At 29.9% G+C, this 5,888-nt stretch overlaps 1 protein-coding gene across 1 annotated transcript in view; it reads right to left on the minus strand.

Moving 5' to 3' along the window:
* LOC115236504 (dynamin-binding protein-like) overlaps positions 1-945 on the minus strand; it is a 9,528-nt gene extending 8,583 nt beyond the window's left edge. The window contains exon 1 of the mRNA XM_029809007.1: positions 823-945. The gene's annotated coding sequence lies outside the window, so the exon portion shown is untranslated. The remainder of the gene's footprint in view (positions 1-822) is intronic.
* Between the last annotated feature and the right edge of the window lie 4,943 nt (positions 946-5,888).

Below are 5,888 nucleotides of genomic sequence, written 5' to 3' on the forward strand. Positions count from 1 at the left end.
TATAAAATATTTTATTTGTGAAATATTTTTTTTATTAAGAAAATTAATTTAAGAAAATTAATTTTATATTACATGCGCATATATATAAAAATACTTCAATAATAATTTATTATTGCTGTCCATAGTACACGCGTATATATACTAGAATGACAAAACATCATGCACAGCTAATAAAACATTAATAAATCCATATTATGTTTTCGCATTGTTTTATCCACAATTATAGTTCTAGCACGGATATGCATCGATCGGCCGTTTTACCGTGGCACCGAAATCTGAAAAATGAAAAATGGATCTGGCCATATAGTTCCATCGGCTTTAAAATGGACCCAGTTAGCAGTAGCACTATTGTATTACTGTACCAGCTAGAAAAAGCGCCGTACGAAATACGGCGGCGTGGCCTCTCTCAGATTTCTCTCTGCTATGGCTATTTAATTCACATATACAGAACAGAATATACACAAGAGTATGCCACGTGACAGCTAACAGTCACCAGCTGACCAGCTATTTATCGGAGATCGGAGATCGGAGCACTGGCTCAGCTGACTTGACAGGCTGTGCACCTACCATAGACATAGTATATCTAGACCGAGCGTTTGCCTTTATTTAATAAGTGGGGGTAAAGATACACGTAGAAAAGGACATACTCTGTTCCGTGCTTTCTTGCGTTCTCTCTCGCTCGCACGTAGCATAGCGTACTCTTTCGCTACGCTACATGCGAGCGAGAGAGAACGCAAGGAGCACGGAACAGAGTATGTCCTTTTCTACGTGTATCTTTACCCCCACTTATTAAATAAAGGCAAACGCTCGGTCTAGATATACTATGTCTATGGTAGGTGCACAGCCTGTCAAGTCAGCTGAGCCAGTGCTCCGATCTCCGATCTTCGATCTCCGATAAATAGCTGGTCAGCTGGTGACTGTTAGCTATCACGTGGCATACTCTTGTGTATATTCTGTTCTGTATATGTGAATTAAATAGCCATAGCAGAGAGAAGCCACGCTGCTGAGAGAGGCCACGCCGCCGTATTTCGTACGGCGCTTTTTCTAGCTGGTACAGTAATACAATAGTGCTACTGCTAACTGGGTCCATTTTAAAGCCGATGGAACTATATGGCCAGATCCATTTTTCATTTTTCAGATTTCGGTGCCACGGTAAAACGGCCGATCGATGCATATCCGTGCTAGAACTATAATTGTGGATAAAACAATGCGAAAACATAATATGGATTTATTAATGTTTTATTAGCTGTGCATGATGTTTTGTCATTCTAGTATATATACGCGTGTACTATGGACAGCAATAATAAATTATTATTGAAGTATTTTTATATATATGTGCATGTAATTTTCTTAAATTAATTTTCTTAATAAAAAAAATATTTCACAAATAAAATATTTTATAATAGTGTAATTACTTAAATATTTAATATTTTATATATTAGAATTAGAAATTTGCAAATTGTCATACGAAAAATTGCGATATCTTTGGCATTATTGGTTTTAGCGTATAAAAAATGTTAACATCTTTTATATTTCGTTGAATTTAACGCAGAACTGTAATAAAAAATACGGAAATGTGAAATATCTATTTTTCTCGGAGTACTTAGATATATATATTTATATGATATAAATGAAACTGTGATTTCCGAAACACAAGTTTATTAATTCTATTATAATTATTATATTTTTCTATAGTTTTAACCGTGTTATTTAAATTTGAAAGGATCGAGGAATTATGTAGGAAATGTGAGAAGAGAACAAACAATATCTCTATCTTGGAAATGATATAAATGTTAAATAATTTATAAATTACTTACGCATATTGTCTATCGATTATCCAAATCTTCTTGTTTTCTCTAGCTCCTTCTTTGTTGTTTCCTGCTGGCACTCACACACTCGCAAAAACACGGTTTAATTAAAATTATAGTAATATATGCAACAACCGCGAGATATTTTGCACGACACTTCCGATCGCGGAACAATTACGCGCGATATGTACTTTATTATTGTCGCAATACAGTTTTATATGTCATTCGTCAAAAGTTAATTAATGGTCAATTGTAATAATTAAAATAATAGCAATTTATGTGTCGGTACTAATCGTGATCCTATTTAGGAAAAGAATTCGATAATATCCAAAAAATCTTTTTTTTTTTTTTGGCGATGAGTGGCTTAGACCGTTCAGTCGCGGGCTGACAAGTATCAGGTCCAAGGTTCGATTCCGCTCGGGTCCCATCCCACGATATACCTCGTTGTGTAGGATAAGGAGGAGTGGCAAAAGGGGAAGGAGAAGGAGAAAGGGGAATAGAGAGGGGTGGCAACGAGGGTGAGGAGTGAGAAAAGGAGAAGGAAAAGGAGGGATAAAGATAGGGATAAGATAGGTGAGTGTGTGAGAGAGAAAGCGTTAGAAATAAGAGCGAGGGAAGAAAGAGAGGGGTTAGGATCGAGAGGAGAAAGCGAGAGAGAGGGTAAAAGGGGAGAGCGATGTGTAAAAAGCGTTAGTGGTAAGAAAAAGCGTATAGATGTAAGGAAGATTGATTGTATTGGAAAATTGTAAGTTTGGAAGTGTATAAGATTGCAACCCCATTGGGGAGTCAATAAAGACCATACCATATATTCTTTTTTAAGTTGTCATAATTTTTTTTCTATATGTTCTTTTTCAAACAAAAATCGACAATTTCGCAATAGAGGTAATCGATACAGAATATGTATCTCTAGAACTGTATACCAAGCTCTTTTCGTCACAGTTTATATAAATGTGATTTATTCAAAATACGAAGTATACGTAAATTGTCATTTATAGTTTCAGCATGTATATTAAATTGTTATATACTTGTTTGTTCTAATATTGAAAGATCTATAAATAAATTTTATTTCTCGCGAATTTATTTTTTTAAATTATCATGCTTACAAATGCCTTTTTCTTTTTATATTCTTTTTTGTAGTGCAATTAAGTATATATTTCTATGCCGTATATATTATGACATCATAAAATACACACAAAATCGTGCGTGCGATTAACAAGATACATCGTAAAGTTTCCTTAAAAAATCTTGTTAGAAATTACTTAGATTCAAACGAAAACATGTATAAGTAATGTGTAAAATAATTTCCTCTAATAACGCTTCGTCGTGATAATTCGACGTATGTTTATCAATATGTTATTATTAAGATTTGTCACACATTTATAATCGTAAGTCGTGTATACACGAAAGAAACAAGGGCTAACAAAGTAGCGCTGTTGCGAAATTATACTTATTGAAATGGTCCTTCCTTAATCAATATAGTGAGAAGAAATGTATACTTTTCTTTTTCAATTTTTCAACAATAATAATATATATCGAAAATAATAATTTGGAATATAAAAGACAAAATATATGTCTGTCGAGAACTGTTGAACTATGTATTTTATCCACTTGTTGTTAGTAAGTTCTAATAACACACTCGATTACGTATAACCTTAAGAAAGTATTTACATGACATTATGTATATATTTAAAAAAAAATTATAACTCCAAATTTTCTCTGTAATGTTTGTTTAAAATGACTCGAAAAATGAGAGGTGTTTTTTTTTTAAAGCATGTGACCCCAAAGCATCTCTTTCTTCCATTTAAATTTAGTTTTATCGAAAATAAGGTTATTTGAAAAGAAATATATAGAAAAGGATCCATCAAAAGTAGAAAAAAATTTGAAACGTACTTATTTTATACAAAATGTAAGAAATTGAGGCAAAAAATTATTCTGTATAAAAATGAAAGAAAAGTACAAAATATATTTTTTCTTTTGCATAAAATATATAGTTTTCTGGTCGAATTTTTTAAATGCATTTCAAAAATAATAATTTGGAATATAAAAGACAAAATATATATTTGTCGAGAACTGTTGAACTATGTATTTTATCGACTTGTTGTTAGTAAGTTCTAATAACACACTCGATTACGTATAACCTTAAGAAAGTATTTACATGACATTATGTAATTGATACGTTATATTATACTGAAAACCTTAGTTTCGATGGTCCTTTGAAGCGAAAATATCACGATTGAACGTATAAACATTTGCCTAAAAGCAACGGCTCGTGGCAGATTCAACAAACTGGATAAATCAAATACAGGATATTAAGGTATTCCTTTTTATAAATATGTATATAGAAATATATAAAGAATACGGGATTATACAGTATTCTTTTTTTCCAATAAATATTCTGTGATCAGTTTTCAAGAAAAATTAACACTACTTTCTATTTCAACTTTCATTTTTATTTCTTGCATATTACAATAAACATTAAGACACTCAAGCGTGAATTATAACAGCTTTTTTCAATCATTATAACGAATTAAAAATCAGAAACAAATTGCTTATGCTCTATTTGATACATTTTTTTTCTAATGGATATATTGAGTCATTGTTTCCGAACGTTATGTTAAATAAAAAGATAAATTTATAATAAATGTGAAAATAAATGTTAATTTATCTTATTAAAAAAAACCTTAAATAATAAAATAATGTTTATATCGTGATAAATAATAATGAAAAATTTCTTTACGTTTTCTATTCACGTTTAGTTCAATTTGTCCATTAAACATATATTCAAATAAGTATAATTTTGCAACAGCGCTACTTTGTTAGCCTTTGTTTCTTTCGTGTATACACGACTTACGATTATAAATGACAAACCTTAATAATAACATATTGATAAACATACGTCGAATTATCGCAACAAAGCGTTATTAGAAGAAATTATTTTACGCATTACTTACATATGTTTGCGTTTGAATCTAAGTAATTTCTAACAAGATTTTTTAAGAAAATTTTATGTATCCTGTTAATTGCGCGCACGATTTTGTGTGCATTTTATGATGCCATAATATATACGACGTAGAAATATATATTACAAAAAAGAATATAAAAAGAAAAAGGCATTCGTAACCTTGATAATTTTGAAAAATAAGTTCGCGAGAAATAAAATTTATTTACAGATCTTTCAATATTAGAACAAACAAGTATATAACAATTTAATATACATGCTGAAACTATAAATGACAATTTATATATACTTCGTATTTTGAAAGAATCACATTTCTAATTTATGTTTAAAAGTATATAAAATTGCAGTGCATATATAAACTTCTCTTAAAAATTATTAAAACAATTTAAATATATTATATATTTTTTAAATTTGTTTTTTAAATTGTCGTAATTTTTTTTCTATATGTTCTTTTTCATACAAAAATCGACAGTTCCGCGTTTTCTTTGTATTTATTTATTCTCTATTTTTGTTTCCTGCACCATATTTTCTTATCAAAGAAATGTTTTTGCAGATATCAAAAATTAGAATGAACAACTTCCTAAAATTTTTATTAAATGGTTTCTTTTATATTTCAATTGCAATGGCTTTTCCAATGGCAGAACAAGAAAATGCGGAAATGTGTCATAATATATCTGATTATTATTTTTCGGATAAGATAATGCCACTTCACTATGATATACACATATCATTTGTAGCAAGCCATTTGGGCGGCGAGTCCAAAGTTACATTTTATCTTAATCGTCCGACCTCGCACATCATTTTAAACATGGGAATGAATATAGATATTATTGAAATCAAATTGATATCTGTTAAAAGTAAACTGATTCATAGAGTCCATGATTCAACACGTATTATATGTAGAAACCATAATATTAAAGAGAAAATATTGATTATTAAACCTCGTAATCAATTAATGTCAGAAAAATATTTAGAATGTGGAGTTTATATTTTGTATTTTGGATTCTTATATCTAATGAGTCACGATGCAAGAGATTTTTTGCAAACTTGGTACACAGAGGAAAAAAAAGATAATGGGTAAGTTAAAATTAAAATATTAAAAATAAGATGTTATATATATA

The sequence above is a fragment of the Formica exsecta genome, unplaced genomic scaffold (assembly GCF_003651465.1).
Source record: "Formica exsecta isolate Colony F162 unplaced genomic scaffold, ASM365146v1 scaffold253, whole genome shotgun sequence".
Lineage (NCBI taxonomy): Eukaryota > Metazoa > Arthropoda > Insecta > Hymenoptera > Formicidae > Formica > Formica exsecta.